The sequence below is a fragment of the Palaemon carinicauda genome, unplaced genomic scaffold (assembly GCF_036898095.1).
Source record: "Palaemon carinicauda isolate YSFRI2023 unplaced genomic scaffold, ASM3689809v2 scaffold69, whole genome shotgun sequence".
NCBI lineage: Eukaryota > Metazoa > Arthropoda > Malacostraca > Decapoda > Palaemonidae > Palaemon > Palaemon carinicauda.
The window spans coordinates 182,696-204,621 of NW_027171971.1; the positions used below are offsets into that span (position 1 = coordinate 182,696).

The 21,926-nt window shown below is 46.7% G+C and overlaps 1 protein-coding gene and 1 long non-coding RNA gene across 6 annotated transcripts in view; one reads left to right on the plus strand and one right to left on the minus strand.

The window, feature by feature from the left end:
• LOC137637362 (uncharacterized) overlaps nucleotides 1–21,926 on the minus strand; it is a 268,617-nt gene that overhangs the window by 175,737 nt on the left and 70,954 nt on the right. The gene's annotated exons all lie outside the window — the stretch shown is intronic.
• Nucleotides 1–21,926, plus strand: part of LOC137637370 (uncharacterized) — a 38,515-nt gene that overhangs the window by 5,666 nt on the left and 10,923 nt on the right. For 2 of the 4 annotated variants that reach the window (XR_011043597.1, XR_011043594.1), the window contains exons 2-4: nucleotides 572–694; nucleotides 5,169–5,448; nucleotides 14,102–14,237. This is a non-coding gene — a long non-coding RNA (uncharacterized lncRNA). The remainder of the gene's footprint in view (nucleotides 1–571; nucleotides 695–5,168; nucleotides 5,449–14,101; nucleotides 14,238–21,926) is intronic. The other 2 variants (XR_011043596.1, XR_011043595.1) reach the window with 1 other exon arrangement.

Here is a 21,926-nt window from a genome sequence, read left to right on the forward strand (position 1 = left end):
AGAATTATTTAGTAATCTCAGTGTTGTCAGGTGTATGAGGACAGAGGAGAATCTGTAAAGAATAGGCCAGACTATTCGGTGTCTGTGTAGGCAAAGGGAAAGAACCGTAACCAGAGAGAAGGATCCAATATGGTACTGTCTGGCAAGTCAAAGGACCCCCTAACTCTCTAGCGGTAGTATCTCAACGGGCGGCAGTATATCAGATGAATTGGGACTCAGGTAATTAGATTTTACAAAAATAACCTTATAAAAGTTAGTACTTCTTTAATTAAACTAATAAAGGCTCTTATAAAAGGCCGTAATACGTTTTAGTGACGTCATCAATTGTGGGATGCATTTTAAAGATTGCCACCAGGAACCAGAACCAGAACCTGAACCTAAACAGATTATTAGACCAAAACATAACAAACGATCTATGAAATAAATGTCATTTGGGAAAATGTCGATGAATATATTTTAATATTTTTATTACTAATATTATAATAAGTAATAGTCTGAATAATACAATGAATATATGTATAAACTCAATTATAAAACAGAACGCAACCTAAACTAGTTTATTGTTCAACAGACGACGTCCATAAATGTAAACAAAGAGGAATGTAAACAAAGAGAGGAAGGTCAGGCTGCTAAATTCAACTTTAAAAGTTACATTTTACACCCATAATATATGGAATAAATAACATGACTAGTGGTAAGTAGTATTTTATGCCCTTTTCAGCATCCTGTGTAATTCGTAGGGACATGCTTGAAAAGTAATTGAAATAATTAAATGCGTATATTTGGCATTTTGTGTGAAATTTAAGAGCCATAATTCCGTCTGTTTTGTTAATGATTATCCCTAATTTCCACATTCAATAAAACATAAGCGTATGAGAAATCACTCGTTAGAATATTTACTATACCACAATATTCCTAATGAGGAAAATAAGAAGTATTACCAGTGTAGTTGGTATCATAGAAATATATGGGACAAACTTTATAAATAAAAAAACCTCCAATAGATTTTCGTGTGGCCTTATATTAAGGGCACCCTTTATAATGGCTAATTTGTCAAGGGATGAGATGCTCCCCTACAAGATGCAATATTCTTGGGTTACAGTGAGTTATAACCGAATGGTGTAACGGTAAAGATATACAATACACGATTGGGGGGAGCCTTTGTATATCAGCGGTCAGTTCCTATATTTTTATCTGTACTCCATTCAGTTGAGTACTGTATATCTTTACCCATGCACCGTTCAGTAAAAAACTGTACAGTACACCTTTATCCCCGCATCATTCAGCTGAATACTGTATTTCTTTACCCGTTCTCCATAAGCCAAGTATATTTTACCGATGCACCATTCAGTTGTGGGAGTGTATGTATGATAGCAGCCACCTGTATGTATGATGATGGCCGATTAAGAATACGTCAGTGTAATGGGGGTCACAGGGGGTTGTTAGCCCCCTGTTAGGTCAGTAGGTAAGGACATGGCTTGTAGGTTAGGTGGGGAAGTTTAGGTCTGTTGGTGCCCATCTACTAGGCACGCGGGAGGAACTGGCCGCTGATATACAAAGGCTCCATACAGGATGTAGGTACGATAGCAGCCTCCTGTATGTATTATTACAGAATGGTACATGGGGAAAGATATCCAGTACTCAAAAATCTGTAAGAATAAGTGACAATCCTAATGGGGTGAGGTTTCGTGTTGATTAATAGCCTTTTACCCCCAGGCTATTTGGAACCCTTAACCCCTAGGCATTTTTTTTTTCAAACATTTTGCAATATATATTTTTTAAATTGCTCTAACAGCCTTAATTTTTGTCGTAGAGAGGTCAGGTTGGTCTCATTCTTTTGGAAAATGCCTGAAGTTTCTCATAAAGTTATCAAAAATTTGCAAAAAAATGTAAATAGCAGTTTTTTGCAAGGATGTATCGGTACGTCCATGGGGTTAAAGGGATGAGTTTTGTGAAACGTACCAGGTCATTGGGGGTAAAAGGGTTAATAGCCTTTTTTTCATGATTTTACGTTACATTGTTACATTGCTCACTTATTTATCTTTAGTACCAATGGGTCTGCCCATCCATACCATTGTTGTGATTAATGACATGACAGAGGTCATTGGTTTTAATTGTATGTAATTCCATGCCCACTTTTATGCACTTAAGTTTCTCGTCAAAGTTTCTCGTCAGTTCGCCAAGTTTTCAGTCGGTTTATTCCAGCCATGACTTCGGTTAGGCTATGTTGCCTAACCTTATCTAGCAGCTCTCTTGATAGCTTGATTAGTAGAGTCCTCGCAGGCATAATTTCGGCTAAGAGGCATAGGTCCGAACCGAACCTACAGCTTGAGAGGGACGCCAATGGCAGACAGGATTATTTTGGGTATTTTGGTGTTTAACCTGGTTGATAAAGTATTTATTTTTGCGGTTGAGTTATGTAGACAATGAAATTTTCATGTATAGTTAATTTCTGATGTACAAAAAGTCTCCAACATCAGAATAGGTTCCAAGTAGCTGTTTGTAAGTCAAGTTTGCTAAATTTTGTCCTATAGTCAATTTCTTTTAGCGATGCAGATTTGCACCGACTCGCAGCGGTGCCCTTTTAGCTCGGAAAAGTTTCCTGATCGCTGATTGGTTGGACGAGATAATTCTAACCAATCACCGATCAGGAAAATTTTCCGAGCTAGAAGGGCACCGCCGCGAGTCGGTGCAAATCTGCCTCGATAAAAGAAATGGACTATAGTGTAGGTTTCACCTAACTCTCATGCCTACAATTTTCATCTGCAAAAATCAACAAATACTGTAGTCCCCTTTCATAATGCAAATGTCATTTTGCGTACTGCAATGAATTATATGATATTGTTTTATTACATTATAAGCTTTTGTTACAACATCTGATATTTATGATTTCAGTTGTATTTGTGCTTGAATTTCCAAATGTTTTTAAGTTGAGGACTGTCTATATAGTTAAATTGTAATGTAATACAGCTGTGAAATTTTATGAACAAAACACTGCGCAAGTTGCATCAATGGAAGATTAGCATATTATTTTTACTATTTAAAGATAATATCGATATTGTTCTTACACTATGTACATGTGACAGTTGTGTCATGATGCTTGTATAGCCTTTTTTCTTATACAAATATAAACCATTGGCTGAAATGGCCGTTATTATCTCATAAGGTAGTTATAACTACCCGCAGGTGGCTGAGTAGCCTCCGCCTTTCAGTTAGCAAGGCAAGCACTTTTGGCTTCGGACGTGAGCAGTAGACATACTATTATTGCCTCTCAAAATTTTGACTTTCTCTTCTTAGAATTAATGGATAACTTTGTAGGTACAGTATATTGTTGATATCAGGTAAACCCAAATAAGTTAAATGAAAATTACAGGAATATGCAATGGTTTCTGGGTAAAGTTATAGATGTGTAGCATGTTGATGTGCAATGTTGCCATTGATTTGATAACCTTGTGCCTTTTACAAGGAGTATAATTGTTTGCAGTTAGCCCCTTGCTACGAGTGCTTCTACGTCAAAAACCTAAACCTAAAGAAGTGGGTGTTCCTTAGGATCACTGGTGCTCAGTCGGTGAGAGGTTTTGCTACACATGACCTCTGAGGCTGCTCTTGCGGTTTCTTCCTAACTTCGGCTTCATCTGTGTGGAGGCGCTGAAGGGCATGGTACCTGCTATGGCCTTTTCCTCTGTGAGAGCTTCGTTATTGGTTTCCAAAACCTCGACTCAGGAGAAGGCTGTCATGAAGAAGCCTTTGCGCTTTTCCTCATCTAATTCTTCTTCCTCCTATTCTTTTTATTCATTAGATTCTTCAGATGCTGATACTTCTAAGAAGTCATCACCAATGAAGTCAAGGAAGACCAATCGACAGGAGTCACATGAGATTCAGACCGATCTCTCTCTGCGTACATGTGAGAGAAGGGAAGATGTATCAGTACACGGTACTAGGGTTTACGCTCTTTACCGTACCGAGCATATGCACAGTCAGTTGGGATCAAGGGCTTAGCTCATTTCCCTTGTTCTGGATACTCAAACAATCTCTCTTCTCTTGCACGAGAGACAGAAACAAGAACCAATACATATAGTTAAAAGTGTCACAGTATATGATACAAGAGCATATATTCATGCTGTCAATGCTTGGTCTTACATTGCCAGTCGGAACAAAGGACGCTGTTCGCTTTGGAACCAATGATTGTCCACTGCATGAAAGGTCATATAATTGCAGTATGATTATTCTTCTCTTGATTGCCTGGTTACCATAAACACTCCCGAGCACCCTCAAAGTATTGAACGAGGATGCCTGTCACCTTTTCTTCCCCTGTGTGACCAGTCCACGCTCCGGGAACTTAACAATGACCACCCAGGACCGCTCGGAGCTCTTAAGAGAACCGAGATGTTTCCTTGCATACGTGGGATCGTCGTCAGGGTCCTTCGCCACCAGGTGACCAGCATGTACCCTATCTTCCAGTGCGTCGTTCAATACTGCCCTCGCTGTCATTCATCACAAGCAATAATATATTCTGTACTTCATCATTTTGGGTGTTCGTGATGGATGTTAATAAGTAAGACATAGACCATGGGGCCAAGTGTTCCTAGATCAGTTACGGTAGATTGTTTTATAATCAATTACTGTATCATTTGATGTATTTTGAACTACTGTATTTTTTATTTTATTGATGAGACGTTATACTGTAGTTCCATTTTAACTTGATTTATTGATTACGTATTTGTTTCTTAAGTATATACAGTAGCGAGATATTGTAAAACATCGATTGATTAATGGTAACTCAAAATTGAGATTTTTCGTTCACCACTCCGTGAGTATATATACAGGTGGCTGGTACCCCCGGCTGCCCCCCTAGCCAACCCCTACCCAGTCTCTGGGTAGGGTTGCCACCTCACACCAAGAAAGTCTAATTGGCTACCTTCCAGCTTTGCCGAAAGAATATCCATTTATAAATAACTCCAGGTTTATAATAGGGAAAAATACAAATTAATCTACGAATTTGTCATTTTCAGTCATAATGAATAATTACTTTTAGTATACTAATCTTTGATTAGATTCAGGTATTTGCCTTAGAGCAATACTTAGTATAGATGCTTTTGATTACAAGTCCTCAACATTATGATTAGCCATAATTGAATCGCTTGTGTCTAATTTTATTCATATTTCAGATCTCTATGAACATTGAAGTATGCGGAGAATGGCTGGGGAAGGACACAGGCTTTGAAATCAGGATGTATAGAAGAAGATATCATTCATTGTGGCTACAGTGATCTCATTCATCAACAACAGTTATGGAGTCGATTTCGAAGGAATCCTTTCCTCGATCAACTCCACAGGCGGGGAGATGTGTAAGGAAAGACGCAGGATCCCCAGTAGATCCTGATTTTCCCCCACCTATTAAATCTTTGACTGAATGTCAAGACAATATAGTACTCTACATTAGCAAAGGTAAAACTTCTTTGAATACTCATGAACAGTACACTTGTGATTCATTTTGTAAAGGATTAATTTCTTGGTATGAACAGTACACTTGTGATTCATTTTGTAAAGGATTAATTTCTTGGTCAAGTTTTTTAAAGGTGAATGTAAATTTGTAACTTCCTTTAGGTCTGATACCTTGAATGGTATTGTGTTAGTTAGCCTATGTAGGAAATCTCTATTCCTGCACTTGATACAAACCATCATTCTCTTAATAGGTGTGACCTCGGTAATGTTAGAACGACCCTTGAAATTTAATGAGGTCGTCGTAACTACGGACAGTCGAGGAATAGCACTTTTGACTTTGGCCGCAAGCAGTACGGACGTACTGTTGCTACCTCTCAAATATATGGCTTTGTTCCGTAACTGGAATACAAACCACGCTATTTAAAGTGGGGGGGTATTACTTTCGGCATAGCTGAAAGGACGAGCCATTAAAATTTTAACGAGGGTTTACTACCCCACCGCTAGTTAGCGGGGGTTAGGGAGGGTAGTTAGCTACCCTCCCCCTTCACACACCTGTGTGGTAAGCTCACTTTTTACTTTGGCTCGGGTGGTGATCGGACGTGTCTGCTTTCACCCTCGCCTCTTTGACAGCCATTAAGGTTTTTTGTCTTTTTACTTACTTTTTCTTATACTTGTAATATATATATATAAACATTCTTTATGTTTATGTATATATTTGTGTATAGAAATGTAGTAAGTTTTCGTTTCAGTGTTTGTGCTGTGTGTGTATTGTACGACAACGTCACCTGCGTAGTGCAAGGCCACCACGGTTCCACGTTGTGGGGTACGGCCTCTCCCTCTTGGTCAGTCGGTTTTTCTTCGGCTTTTCCATTAACTCGGCCGCCGTGTGGAATCGTCATCGCTGGACTTTCTTCATTCATCTATTATCTTCGCTGTTCCTCCTTTCCTATGGGGAACTTTGATTCTCAGCGAAGGGAATGTGGGAGTTTAATTTGCCTACGGTCTCTCTCTCTACTCGAGGTCATTCACCCCTTGCTGCTACTACTACGTACTATTACGGAAGCTCCTTTCCCGTTGCGGGTTGGGTTTCTATTCCGTTTATTTGTCTCAATTATTTTTAATGAAATCTAATTGTATTTTTAACTTTTCAGCTTCTCTGTGGAGAACACTTCCCTTCGGGGGTCAGTGGTTCTTACTATTTGTGATCATTCTTAGATGAATTACATAATTATGATTCTGTTATAATTCTGTTTTTGTTACCGTTCTCCGCCCTCCCCCTTCTCCCGTGAATGTCATTGGGGGAGGAGGGCGCATACTTAATTTTCATTTCTTATGATTTGCTTTTCCCTCGGGGTTACTCTTCGGAGTTCCTCCCTGGGGAATTTCTGTTAAATAATTATTTAACTTTATTTTCCCAGTTAACTATGCAATTTTTCTTCGTTTGACTAAAGTGTGCCAACGAAGCAGAGCTGCCCTGTTTGTGCCTGGGGAATCTGCTGTCGCTGCCGTCTCTCTAGGACATCGTCATGGGCGTTATCCCTTTTCTTAGAAGTCCTCCCGTGACAACTGTCAGCTCTTCAGTTCATCTTAGAACGCTAAGGAGGTTCGCCTCCAGGGGTAGGTAACTTCCCTTCCGAGGGAGGTTCCCTTCCCAGGTGTGAGAGCCTCTCTCTGCAGAGGGGGAACTTCTCATACCTTAATAATTCCTGGATGGGTTTTCCTGGTCCTCGGGCGGTTATGCTCTTGGTGCTGAGCGACCGCACTTGTAACCATGCTCAAGGAGCTGAGCGGTTGCAAGGCTGGGCACACCTGCAGCTATGCTCAAGGGGCTGAGCAGCGGCAAGATCTTGTGACCTCTCTCGTTCGCGAGGGAGGCCACTCTTAAGGACTCCTCTGCGGAGGATTTCTCCTTATAGGTCAGCTGGCTGATCCAACGGCCCTATGGGGCGCCATCATCAGTGTCTTCTAGTCTCTTCTATGAAGTGTTCACTCCTCTCGTTCGCGAGAGAGACCACTCATAAAGACTCCTCTTCAGAGGACTGTTCCTGTTCAGACCAGCCAGAGATTCAGGACCTCTCCGCAGTTTGCCATCTTCTAGTCCTGCTGACCTGCCGTCTCCGTTCCTGGCTGCTGACGCTGTGGGCGCCTACGCACCCCGTTATTCAATGGGGCACCGGTCTCTTCGGGGCAAAGGGGCTTTCTCACACTGTGAGTAAGCCCCCTTAAGTGCCAGGTATCGCCCTGCGCTCCAATGTTTTTGTGCGCTCGCGCGCAATTGCGCGCAAGCGCTCGCCTACTGTTCCTGCTGTTCCTGAGGATTCCATCCAGAGGAATCCTGTTCCAGTCCTGATCGTCCCAGTTCCGGATCGTCCTTCATCTTAGCGCGCTCGCCGATGATCTTTCTCGCTGACGATCTTCTTCGCGCGCAAGCGCCGACGATCTTCTTACTCGCACAAGCGCCGACGATCTTCACAAGCGAGCGCTGTTTACGTGCTAGCGCTGACGATCTTCTTACGCCCGCAAGCGCCAACGATCTTCTTACGCGCACAAGCGCCGACGATCTTCACAAGCGAGCGCTGTTTACGCGCTAGCGCTGACGATCTTCTTACGCGCGCAAGCGCCAACGATCTTCTTACGCGCACAAGCGCCGACGATCTTCACAAGCGAGCGCTGTTTACGCGCTAGCGCTGACGATCTTCTTACGCCCGCAAGCGCCAACGATCTTCTTACGCGCACAAGCGCCGACGATCTTCACAAGCGAGCGCTGTTTACGCGCTAGCGCTGACGACCTTCTTACGCGCGCAAGCGCCAACGATCTTCTTACGCGCACAAGCGCCGACGATCTTCACAAGCGAGCGCTGACGACCTTCTTCGCGCGCAAGCGCCAACGATCTTCTTACGCGCACAAGCGCCGACGATCTTCACAAGCGAGCGCTGTTTACGCGCTAGCGCCGACGATCTTCTTACGCCCGCAAGCGCCAACGATCTTCTTACGCGCACAAGCGCCGACGATCTTCACAAGCGAGCGCTGTTTACGCGCTAGCGCCGACGATCTTCTTACGCCCGCAAGCGCCAACGATCTTCTTACGCGCACAAGCGCCGACGATCTTCACAAGCGAGCGCTGTTTACGCGCTAGCGCTGACGATCTTCTTACGCACGCAAGCGCCGACGATCTTCGTTCACGCGCTAGCGCCGACGATCTTCTTTTGTGTGCTAGCCGCTGACGATCTTCTTACGCACGCAAGCGCGGACGATCTTCGTTCACGCGCTAGCGCGGACGATCTTCTTTTGCGCGCTAGCGCTGACGATCTTCAAGCGCCGACGATCTTCTCTCGAGCGAGCGCTGACGATCTTCTTATACGCGCAAGCGCCTACGATCTTCGAGCGCCGTCGTTCTTCTTACGCGCGCAAGCGCTGACGATCGTCAAGCTCCGACGATCTTCTTTGGCACGCTAGCGCTAACGATCTTCCTACGCACGTAAGCTCCGACGATCGTCCGCGCTCAGGCTCATACTGTTCCCCGCGCCAACGATCTTCTTACGCGCGCAAACGCCGACGATCGTCTTGTGTGCTCAAGCGCTGACGATCTTTCAGCGCCGTCGATCTTAAGCGCTGTCGAATCTTTCACGCACAAGCACCGACGATCTTCAAGCGCCAACAACCTCGTACATGTGCGCGCTGACAGCCGCGCCTACGCGCCGACATTTTTCACGGGCTCTTCAATCTGATTCTTGCTCACCCACTGATGTCTCGCCCGTTCGCCAGCACGCCCGCGTGAGAATGTTTTCAACGGTTTCTCACGCGTGACCCCTGGATTTTTTCCCATTGCGCGAGCGCCAGGGTCTCTTGCACGCAACCCCTGGGGGTTTCCCATCGCACGAGCACCAGCGCACTTCCTCTACCAAGGTGAGACCTCCCCCCGCACCAATGGGAGAAACTCCACCTCGAGCAGGAGGATCGTCCCGTGTTAGGGAGAGAAGAGCCCTCAGACTTCTTTGTTGGAGCTATGTATCCCTCCTAGGAGGGAATCAAAGGACTCTAAGAGTTCCCCCAAGTAGAACCTTGGGTACAAGTGACTTTGCTGCCAGTTCATCAGGAGGAGAGCAGCATGATTCAGAGCACCTCTCCGTGGAAGAGCCTTCCAGGGGAGTCTCTCTTGAGAGACTCTCTAGCTGGCAGGTGACATTCTCGACAACAGAGTTCCCGAGTCAGGAAAAGGTCGCGATTTTGCCATACTGGCCACTTCGTGGCTGGATGTCTGCCTAGAGTCTCTGGGCATCCTGCTGTGACCCGAGGATCTGTCCAAGGAGAGCATCAGGAAAGCCCTGGAGACCTTCCTCCTCTCGGGCACACGTACCATCGAGTTTCTGGCCCACCAAGTTTCGAACTTGTGGGCAAACTCGATCTTGAAACGACGTGATGCGGTGGCTGAGAGGATCTACTCGAAGGTCTCAGCCGTGGATGCCTGCAGGCTCAGACACTCTTCCATCCTAGGAAAGAGTCTGTTTGAGCCCAAGGATGTGGAACAGGCAGCTGAGAGGTGGAGGAAATCGAACCACGATTCTCTTCTCCAAAGGGCTCTTACATCTAAGCCCTACAAACCTCCAGCACCTCAACAACCTCGCCAATCCAAGACGACGAAACTGGCAACGACAGCAAAGATGAAGGTGTCCAAGCAGTAGCCCTTTCCTGTCAAAGACAAGAAGGGCGGAAAGTCCTCCAGGGGAGGCAAGAATCCTAGAGGGAGCGGCCGAAGCCGCTAGCGCTGGGATTGGAAATCCCCCTGCATGTCCACCAGTGGGGGATGCCTACAAAGTTGCGCATTCAGGTGGCAGCAACTCGGGGCCGATTCCTGGACGATTTCCGTAATCAGTCGGGATATCGCGTCCCGTTCACATCTCTCCCTCCCCTGACAGCGAATCCAGTGTCGTTGAGCTCCTATGCCATGGGATCGGCAAAGGGGCTAGCCCTACGGGCAGAAGTCGAGACCATGCTAAAGAAGGATGCTCTCCAAGAGATCGTCGACGGTTCCCCAGGCTTCTTCAGTCGACTCTTTCTTGTAAAGAAGGTGTCTGGAGGCTGGAGACCTGTCATCGACCTCTCAGCTCTGTACAGGTTTGTCAAACAAACTCCCTTCAGCATGGAGACAGCGGACACGGTCAGACTTGCAGTGAGACCGCAAGACTTCATGTGCACTCTGGATTTGAAGGACGCGTACTTTCAGATCCCAGTCCATCTGTCTTCCAGGAAACACTTGAGATTCAGCCTAGACAACAAGACCTACCAGTTCAAGGTGCTGTGTTTCGGTCTCCACAGCACCTCAGGTATTTACCAGAGTGTTCACCCTGATCTCTTCGTGGGCACACAGGATCGGCATCCGTCTCCTCCGCTATCTGGACGACTGGCTGATCCTGGCAAACTCGGAGTCGACCCTTCTTCGACACCGGGACAAGCTTCTGAGACTTTGCCAAGATCTAGAGATCATGGTAAATCTCGAGAAGTCTTCTCTGCCTCCATCTCAACGACTGGTATATCTAGGCATGATCTTGAACACCAATCTCCACAAAGGCTTTCCATCAGACGACAGGATAGCAAGGCTGAGGAGGGTCGCAGATCCTTTCCTCAGACGAGAAGAACTCCCAGCCCAATTGTGGTTACGTCTTCTCAGTCACCTTTCCTCCCTGGCCCGTCTAGTTCCAAATGGGCGCCTCAGGAGGAGATTCCTGCATTGGCGGCTCAAGTCCCGGTGGAATCAAGGCCACGATTCTCCGGACATTCTGGTCCCTATGGGTCCTGCGGAACGGACGGACCTTCAGTAGTGGGTGACGGACGGAAACCTTCGAAAGGGAGTGGATCTTCTTGTCCTCCCCCGGATTTGATGCTGTTTTCGAACGCTGCAAAGAAGGGTGGGGGGCCCACGTTCTGAACCACAGGATCTCAGGCCTATGGTCAGAATCAGAAAAGTGCCTCCACATAAATCTGCTAGAAGTGATCAACAATTCCAACAGATCCTGGCGGGTCACTCCGTGGTGGTCATGAGCGACAACACCACGGTAGTGGCTTACATCAACAAGCAGGGAGGTACCTTTTCACAACAGCTATCCCATCTTGCAGTAGAGATACTGAGATGGACCGAAGTCCACTCGATTCCACTATCGGCTCGCTTCATTCCGGGTAAGAGGAATGTGCTCGCCGACAGTCTGGGCAGAGCATCGCAGATAGTGAGTACCGAGTGTCTTTGGATCCTCTAGTAGCCAACAAAGTCCTGACTTTGTGGGGTTCCCCGACAGTGGACCTGTTAGTGGCAGCCTTGAACTTCAAGCTTCCGCTGTACTGTTCCCCAGTCCCGGACCCCAAGGCTCTCTGGCAAGATGCCTTCCAACAACGGTGGGACAACATTGACGTTTACGCTTTCCCACCGTTCTGTCTGATGAGAAGGGTGCTCAATAAGACCAGACTATCGGGTCAACCTGTCAATGACCTTAATAGCTCCGCTATGGCATCATGCAGAGTGGTTCCCAGACCTTCTGCAGCTCCTGACGGAACTCCCGAGTGAACTTCCTCCACGACGCAACCACACTGCAACATGCAACATCTTCCACAAAGCCGTAGCATCGCTTCGGCTTCACGCCTGGAGACTATCCAGCATCTCCTCACAGAGAGAGGATTTTCACAACAAGTTGCGGAAAGGATGTCTCGACACCTGCAAAAGTCATCTACAGGGGTCTACCAGGTGAAGTGGAGAGTCTTCTGTGGTTGGTGTCGTGGAAGGGGCATCTCTCCTCTCGATGTCACTATTCCAGTAATAGCGGAGTTTCTTGTGTATTTGCGGGAAGAAATGCGCCTTTCGGTCTCGGCGGTGAAAGGCTATCGCTCAGCCTTAAGCCTGGCCTTCAGGCTGAAAGAACGGACATTTCCTCCTCGCTGGAACTTTCTCTACTCATACGAAGCTACGAGCTTACCTGCCCTCAGTCGGAAGTGAGACCTCCTCCATGGAACGTGGTTCATGTCCTCAGGTCTCTTAGGAGACCTCCGTTCGAACCATTACGCCAGGCTTCTGATCGTCACCTGACTTGGAAGACGATGTTCCTGCTCGCTCTGGCCTCAGCCAAGCGAGTCAGTGAACTTCACGGTCTCTCGTGCGACGTCGCCCATTCATGGGGATGGGGGGAGGTAACGTCCGGGTTCGTCCCTGAGTTTGTTGCCGAGACTCAGAATCCTGGAGTTCCAGACCCACGGTTCGACTCCTTCAGGATTTCGAGTCTCCGTTCTGTAACAGATGACCCAGACCATCCCCTACTGTGCCCAGTAAGGAGTCTGAGGTTCTATCTTAAGAGAACAGCTGCAGTTCATCCTCGAGTGCAAGCCCTGTTTGTGAGCACAGGAAGGACGAAGAGGAGGGTCACGAAGAACACCATCTCAGCTTGGATTCGCAGGGTCATCCACCATTCCCTGAATCCAGACTCTCCTCTGTCACGTTGCCCGAGAGCACACAATGTCAGAGGCATCGCTATGTCCCTGACATCCAAGAGAAACTTCTCAGTGACGCAGGTTCTACAGGCTGGGGTCTGGAAGCATCAACCGACCTTCACAGCCCACTACCTGCAGGACGTGACCCACAGGAGGCTTGATACGTTCTCTATCGGCCCTGTGGTGGCTACACAACAGCTGGTCTAACCTCAGGCTCCTTAATGGACAAGTAGCAGAAGGTTGAGGGCATTGTTACCCAGTTTTAGTCTGCATGAATGAAAAAGTATGCCTGGCCCTTACTCTTTTCTTCATCCTCCCTTCTCTTGGGGAAAGCTGCATAGCTGACCTCAAACCACTGCAGGTAAACCATGCTTCCTTGTGTTCCTAGTATTAAATAATACTGTCGCGTCCCCCATAGCCTGACGAGGTGGTATTGGGAATGTCCTAGCCTAGAATTCCATCTAAAGGACTTCAGGTCGACTTCCTAGGATGAGTCACACTTCATTCCTTCACACACAAGCTTATGTAGGCCGCACGTTCCTTGCGGAGCAAGGAACTTGCGAGGTGCAAGGACTCCTTATCTGGAGTGCTACGCACTCGGATTCTGAGTCCCCAGGCAAAGCCAAAGCCAGTAAGGCTGGGACTTACCACCATACCTTTGGGTTAAGTCACCCTATGTAAATAGCGTGGTTTGTATTTCGGTTACGGAACAAATGACAAATTCGGAGATAATTTATATTTTTCCTAACCATACAAACCTTAGCTATTTACACATACTTGCCCGCCAGCCCTGTCCCCCGTGAAGCCCTACCTCTAAACGAAGTGAATCAGTTCACCGGTGTGTGAGGGGGGAGGGGTAGCTAGCTACCCCTCCCCTACCCCCTCGCTAACTAGCGAGGGGGTAGTTAACCCTCGTTAGAAATCTAATGGCTCGCCATTTCAGCTACGCCGAAAGTAATACCCTATGTAAATAGCTAAGGTTTGTATGGTTAGGAAAAATACAAATTATCTTCGAATTTGTCATATTGTTAGGAAAAATACAAATTACTTGGAAATTTTTTCATATTTATCATGTCCCCGTTCTTCAAACAAGTTGGAGTCGGGCAATGTATAGATTATGAATGGGCTCACCCCTACTGCGTACTTATCTATTCACCTCCCATTGACATCTTTTACTCCTTCCAGCACTGATTGCCCAGGCTGTCATCCTACGAGGAAAACGAGGTGTCAGGCTGCCTCTTGAGGAGCTCGTATGAAGCACGTGAGGTCATCCTGAGACAGTAGCCAGCCGGTTGGTTGGAGGTTCTCAACCCACCTTAAGGTGAGTCTCTTATGTGAAGAACTGAAGGTTTGTATGCTGCACTGGAACAAATGACAATGGTTCCGTAACTGGAATACAAACCAACGCTATTTATAGGGGATTTTTGGGCTCAAGCCATGTCGTCCTGAAAGAAGGTTCCTAATAGTAGCTTCCAAAGGGATAAATGTACTACAGTGATATTCCCAGAGAATTTACCTTTAGGTCTCCGGAATTCTAACTCCTGACGCGAATATCCTTGAAATTTCTCCCAAGGATATCGCATAATATCAGGGAATGTATATCTTGATACGACACATGCGATCTTCACCCCGAATAGCGTTTTCGCTTTGAGGGGGAAGAGTAGCAATATTGGAAGGGGAGCTGTTATCAAGGTTACCCTACTTCCCATACTACTACTATCGAGTATCAAGATGGCGGACATTCCTAATTCGGTAGCGAATTTGCACGGTGGTGTTTCCTGTAGATCTAACTTTTTCGATTGATTCTGCAAGGATTATTATGCAATCTCCAGCTTCTTTCGCCTCTGGGAAGTTGAGTATTGATTCTTTACAATGTGTATATTTTAGCTCCTGTTTCACATTGAAATTAGAGTAATTTATTGTGATTAGGAGCTGGATTATGTGTTAGTAACTAAAAGAATGTTTGGAAGATTGAAAGACGTGCACGTGTTTAGGGGTATGGCTAACGGTATGTCTGATCATTTTTTGGTGGAAGGAAAATTAGTTGTAGCAAAAGAGTGGGGGAATAGAGTAGGTGGATGTAAAAGGGAGGTAGTGAGGATTGAAGAGCTAATAAAACCGGGGGTAAAAAGTAAATATCAGGAAAGGTTGAAAATGGCATATGATGAGGTGAGAGTAAGAGAAACTGGTAATTTAGAGGAGGAATGGAAGTTAGTAAAAGAAAATTTTGTTGGGATTGCAAGTGATGTATGTGGCAAGAAGGTTGTTGGAGGCAGCATGAGGAAGGGCAGTGAATGGTGGAATGAAGGAGTGAAGGTGAAAGTGGAAGAGAAAAAGAGGGCTTTTGAAGAATGGCTGCAGAGTAATAGTATAGAGAAGTATGAAAAATATAGAGAGAAAAAGGTGGAAGTAAAGCGCAAGGTACGTGAGGCAAAGAGGGCAGCTGACCTGAGGTGGGGTCAGGGATTGGGTCAGTCATATGAAGAGAATAAGAAGAAGTTTTGGAAAGAAGTGAAGAGAGTAAGGAAGGCTGGCGCAAGAATTGAAGAGACAGTGAAAGATGGAAATGGAAGGTTGTTAAAAGGAGAGGAGGCAAGGAAAAGGTGGGCGGAATATTTTGAAAGTTTGCTGAATGTTGAGGATAATAGGGAGGCAAATATAACTGCTGTTCCAGGTGTTGAGGTGCCAGTGATGGGAGATGAGAATGAGAGAGAGATAACAATAGAGGAAGTGAGGAGAGCACTAGATGAAACGAGAGTAGGAAAAGCATCTGGTATGGACGGTGTGAAAGCTGAGATGTTGAAGGAAGGGGGTGTGACTGTACTTGAATGGTTGGTGAGATTGTTTAATATGTGTTTTGTGTTGTCAATGGTACCAGTAGATTGGGTTTGTGCATGTATTGTACCACTATATAAGGGTAAGGGAGATGTGCATGAGTGTTGTAATTCAAGAGGTATTAGTTTGTTGAGTGTAGTTGGAAAAGTGTATGGTAGAGTACTGATTAATAGGATTAAGGATAAAACAGAGAATGCAATCTTGGAAGTACAGGGTGGTTTTAGAAGAGGTAGGGGTTGTATGAATCAGATTTTTACAGTTAGGCAGATATGCGAGAAATATTTAGCAAAAGGTAAGGAGGTGTATGTTGCGTTTATGGATCTGGAGAAAGCATATGATAGAGTTGATAGGGAAGCAATGTGGGATGTGATGAGGTTATATGGAGTTGGTGGAAGGTTGTTGCAAGCAGTGAAAAGTTTATACAAAGGTAGTAAAGCATGTGTTAGAATAGGAAATGAAGTGAGTGATTGGTTTCCGGTGAGAGTGGAGCTGAGACAGGGATGTGTGATGTCGCCGTGGTTGTTTAACTTGTATGTTGATGGAGTGGTGAGAGAGGTGAATGCTCGAGTGCTTCGACGAGGATTAAAACTGGTAGGCGAGAATGACCATGAATGGGAGGTAAATCAGTTGTTGTTTGCGGATGATACTGTACTGGTAGCAGACACAGAAGAGAAGCTTGACCGACTAGTGACAGAATTTGGAAGGGTGTGTGAGAGAAGGAAGTTGAGAGTTAATGTGGGTAAGAGTAAGGTTATGAGATGTACGAGAAGGGAAGGTGATGCAAGGTTGAATGTCATGTTGAATGGAGAGTTACTTGAGGAGGTGGATCAGTTTAAGTACTTGGGGTCTATTGTTGCAGCAAATGGTGGAGTGGAAGCAGATGTACGTCAGAGAGTGAATGAAGGTTGCAAAGTTTTGGGGGCAGTTAAGGGAGTAGTAAAAAATAGAGGGTTGGGCATGAATGTAAAGAGAGTTCTATATGAGAAAGTGATTGTACCAACTGTGATGTATGGATCGGAGTCGTGGGGAATGAAAGTGATGGAGAGACAGAAATTGAATGTGTTTGAGATGAAGTGTCTGAGGAGTATGGCTGGTGTATCTCGAGTAGGTAGGGTTAGGAACGAAGTGGTGAGGGAGAGAACGGGTGTAAGAAATGAGTTAGCTGCTAGAGTGGATATGAATGTGTTGAGGTGGTTTGGCCATGTTGAGAGAATGGAAAATGGTTGTCTGCTAAAGAAGGTGATGAATGCAAGAGTTGAGGGGAGAAGTACAAGAGGAAGGCCGAGGTTTGGGTGGATGGATGGTGTGAAGAAAGCTCTGGGTGATAGGAGGATAGATGTGAGAGAGGCAAGAGAGCGTGCTAGAAATAGGAATGAATGGCGAGCGATTGTGACGCAGTTCCAGTAGGCCCTGCTGCTTCCTCCGGGGCCTTAGATGACCGCGGAGGTAGCAGCAGTAGGGGAGTCAGCATTATGAAGCTTCATCTGTGGTGGAAATGTGGGAGGTTGGGCTGTGGCACCCTAGCAGTACCAGCTGAACTCGGTTGAGTCCCTGATTAGGCTGAAGGAACATAGAGAGTAGAGGTCCCCTTTTTGTTTTGTTTCATTGTTGGTGTCGGCTACCCCCCAAAATTGGGGGAAGTGCCTTGGTATATAGATAGATAGAGGAGCTAGACCTGTTACCAGAGGCGCCATGGGCGCTGTCGTTCGTTAGGCATGTGTTATTTAGTTAGTAGAACGACATTCCCGGTTGAAATAGCATTAATTAATTAATTATGAAAGTTATTTAGGTGCACTACCACTCTCCGGTTCTGTAGCGCTCTCCTGTGCATTGGTGCTCTCTAACTCGCCAATACTCTCCTGAGCACCTGCTTTCTCCAGCTCGGCAGCACACTCCTGCTCACTTGCCAGCTTTGATCTAGCACTCTTTTGCTCGCGGGTGCTCTCCAGCGCACCAGTACTCTTGTGCACCAGCGCTCTCCAGTGTGCCAGCGAGTCAGCTCTCTCCAGCACGATAGCACTCGCCAGCACGTCAGCGCTCTGTTGTTTGCTAGTTGTCTCCTGTGCGCCAACAATCTCCAGCTTGCCTGTGCTCTCCAGCTTCCCAGCGCTCTCCAGCTTCCCAGCGCTCTCCAGCTTCCCAGCACTCTCCAGCTTCCCAGCGCTCTCCAGCTTCCCAGCGCTCTCCAGCTTCCCAGCGCTCTCCAGCTTCCCAGCGCTCTCCAGCTTCCCAGCGCTCTCCAGCTTCCCAGCGCTCTCCAGCTTCCCAGCGCTCTCCAGCTTCCCAGCGCTCTCCAGCTTCCCAGCGCTCTCCAGCTTCCCAGCGCTCTCCAGCTTCCCAGCACTCTCCAGCTCGCCAGCACTGTCCTGCACGTCAACGCTTTCCAGCTCGCCAGAACTGTCTTGCACGCCAGGACTCTCCAGCGCGTCAGCACTTTCCAACGTGTCAGTACTCCTCAGTGGGTCCACTTTCTCCAGCGCATCAGCGATTGCCAGCTCGCCAGCATGCCAGCGCTTGCCAGTACGACAGCACTCACCAGAACATCAGTGCTCTCCAGCTCGCCAGCACTCTCCTACACGCCAACGCTCTCCAGTTCTCCGGTGTTCTTCAGCACGCCAGCTCTCTCCAGCGCAGCAGCACTCTCCTGCGTGCCAGCGCTCTCCAGCCCGTCAGTGCTCCCCAGTGTGTCCACACTCTCCAGCATATCATTGTTGCAGGGGTTTGCAGACTGTGGCCAGGTATAGCACGCAGACCGCCTAGTGTCCGAATGCCGACCACACTCCAACGTTCACTACAGAAAAAGACAAAACTGTGGAATAATTATAAATCTGGGTAAAAGGTAAACAATCAAGGATGAACTGGGCACTGGGCACCACCCCTTGATTTTATACTGGGCAAAGGGACCCAGCTAGAACATTACTTCCCTCTTATCTTCCCTATAAATAGCTAAAGGTGTGTATCGTTAGGAAAAATAAGAATTATCTCCGATTTTGTCATGTCATTATTACTTGAAATTAAGAAACACCTACTAAAATAAAAAAAAAAACACTGGGTTCTTCTTTATTTAAAATACATTACCTAGCACATCCATGAGAGGGACGGTAAACTCGAGAAAAGAGGAGAAATTCTAAGGTTGTAGCTGGGTCCCCTTGCCCAGTATAAAATCAAGGGGTGGTGCCCAGTGCCTAGTTCATTCTTTACTTACCTTTTGCCCAAATCTCTGGGTATTCCACCTTATTGTTTTTGTTTAGTGGAAAGGTGGATTGTGGTCGGCATTCGGACACTAGGCAGTCTGCGTCTTATGTCTGTTCGTAATCTGCGAACCTCTACAGCTGCTGCACGGGGTGGATCCTTGGACAATCTCTGTGGTTCATTCAGGGTATTGCATCCCTTTCACTCAATCTCTCCCTCTATTGACTCAGAATCCAGTTCCATTGAGCTCCAATATGAAGGGATCTGTAAAGGAGCTGTCAAAATCCAGGCTATGTCGGAGAAGGGCGCTCTCCAGGAGGTCGTCGATGTGTCCATAGGATTCTTCAGTCGACTCTTTCTTGTGAAAAAGGCGTCTGGAGGGTGGGGGCCTGTCATTGACCTCTCGGCTCTGAACACGTTTGTTCTACAAACTCCGTTCAGCATAAAGACAGTCAGACAAGCGGTAAGACTTCAAGACTTCTCGTGCACACTGGATCTCAAGGGCGCATGCTTTCAGATCCCAGTCCATCCATCTTCATGGAAATATCTAAGAATCTTACACGAGAACAGGTAATACCAGTTCAAGGTGCTGTGCTTTGGTCTTTCAACAGCCCCTCAGGTCTTCATGTTAACCTGGGCCCGCAGGATTGGCATCTGCCTCCTAAGATACCTGGACGACTAGCTGATACTAGCAGACTTGATAGCAACTGTTCAACACCGAGACAGACTCCTTGTCTTTTGCCAAGATCTGGAGATCGTGGTAAATCTTGAGAAGTCGTCCCTGCTTTCCTTTCAAAGATTGGTTTACCTGGAAATGATCATCGGCACCAGCCTGCAGAAAGTCTTCCCATCAGACTACAAAATCCAGAGGCTGAGGAAAGTGGTAAGCTCATTCCTCCAACGAGACGCTTTACCGGTGGTTACGTCTCCTAGGTCCCCTGTCATCCCTGGTCTAGTTGTGAACAGCTGCCTCTGGATTTGATCTCTTCAGTGCAGCAAATCCAGGTGGGTTTAAGACGAGGACTCCCTGGATATGCTGGTCCCCGTGGTACCCGAGCAGCTGAAGGACTTGAGGTGGTGGGTAGCAGACGAGAATCTCCGCCAAGGGGTCGACCTTCTCGTTCTTCCCCCAGAGTTGATGCTCTTTCAGATGCGTCAAAAGGAGGTGGTGTCCCACATACTACACCACATGGCCTCCAGGCTCTGGTTAGAGTCCAAAAAGGTACCAGCATATAAATCTCGTAGATATGAGGGCAACCTTTCTAGGCATACAGAAGTTCCATCATTTACTGGTGGGTCATTCTGTGGTGCTGATGACTGACAACATGACGGTTGTGGCTTAGGTGAACAAGCAAGGCAGTACCTTTAGGCAGCACCTTTGCCATCTAGCAGTGGAGATGCTAAGATGGGCAGAAGACAACTCATTGTTCCTATCAGCCTGCTTCATTCCAGGCTAGAGGAATGTGCTTGCACACAATCTAAGCAGAGTGACTCGGATGATGGGCTTCGAGTGGTCTTTGAATGATCTAGTAGCCAACAGTCGTAACTGTGTGAGGTTCTCCAACTGTGGATCTGTTCGCGACATCCCTGAACAATAGGCTCCCTCCCTACTGCTCCCCAGTTCTGGTTCCTCAGGCTTTCTGGAAAAATGCATTCCTCAGGCTTTCTGGAAAAATGCATTCCTCAGGCTTTCTGGAAAAATGCATTCCAGCAACGGTGAGACAACATCGACGTTTACGCCTTTCCCCTGTTCTGTCTGATGAGAAGGGTTCTCAACAAGACCAGATCATCCAAGAACCTGTCAATGACCCTCATAGCTCCGCTATATCATCATGCCAAATGGTTCCTGGACCTTCTTCATATCCTGACGAAGGTTCCGAGAGAGTTCCCTCAACTTCACAATTTACTCAGTTAACCACATATGAACATCGTTCACAAAGCCGTAGTATCCCTGTGACTTCACGCCTGGAGATTATCCAGCCTCTCCTTCCTCAGAGAGGCTTTTTGCAACAGGTTGTGAAAAGGATGTCTGGATACCTTCGAAGGTCTTCCGCTTCAGTCTACCAGGCCAAGTGGACTTTCTTCTGTGGTTGGTATCATGGAAAGGGGTATCTCTCCCCTTGATGCCACTATTCCAGCAATAGTGGAGTTCCTCGTTTACCTTCGGGAAGAAAAACTCCTCTCGGTCTCGGTGGTGAAAGGCTACTTCTCAGTAAGGCTGAAAGTAGTCAAAATTTCCTCTTCGTGGGAATTTTCTCTCCTCATACAGAGTTTCGAGCTTATCTGCCCTCAGTCGGAAGTTATACCACATAGATGGAACGTGGTTCTTGTCCTTTGGTTCCTGAAGTGTGCCCCCTACAAACCATTATGCCAGGCATCAGATACCCACTTGACTCTGAAGAGAGTTTTCTTATTCATATTGGCCTCGGCCAAGAGAGTTAGTGAATTTCACAATCTTTCATACGCCGTCTCCCATTCAAGGGGATGGGGGGAGGTAATGTTTGGCTTCGTCCCTGAGTTTATCGGCTACGCTACTCCCAGATTTAGGCCCTTCTGGATTGGGAGTCTTCATAATGTAACCGATGATCGAGATTAACTGTTACTTTGACCAGTGAGGAGTTTGAGGTACTCTCTCAAGAGAACAGCAGCAGCCCTCCCCTGAGTGTCAGCACGGAGAAGGTCAAGAGGAAGATCACCAAAAACACCATCTCTGCTTGGATTCACAGGGTCATTGACCTGGCCCTGAATCTCGATCCTCTAGAGACGAGGCAACCCAGAGTTCATGACGTTAAGGGCATCAGCGCGTCCCTAGCGTTCAAGAAGAACTACTCTGTGGATGCAGGTTTTATAAGCGGGAATGTGAAAGTGTCTTAAGACCTTCACCGCCCAATGCCTGTAAAACGTGACCTACATGAACTGGAGACGTTCTCCATTGGCCCTGTGGTGGCTGCACAACAAGTGGTTTAAATACCTCAGGCTCCTT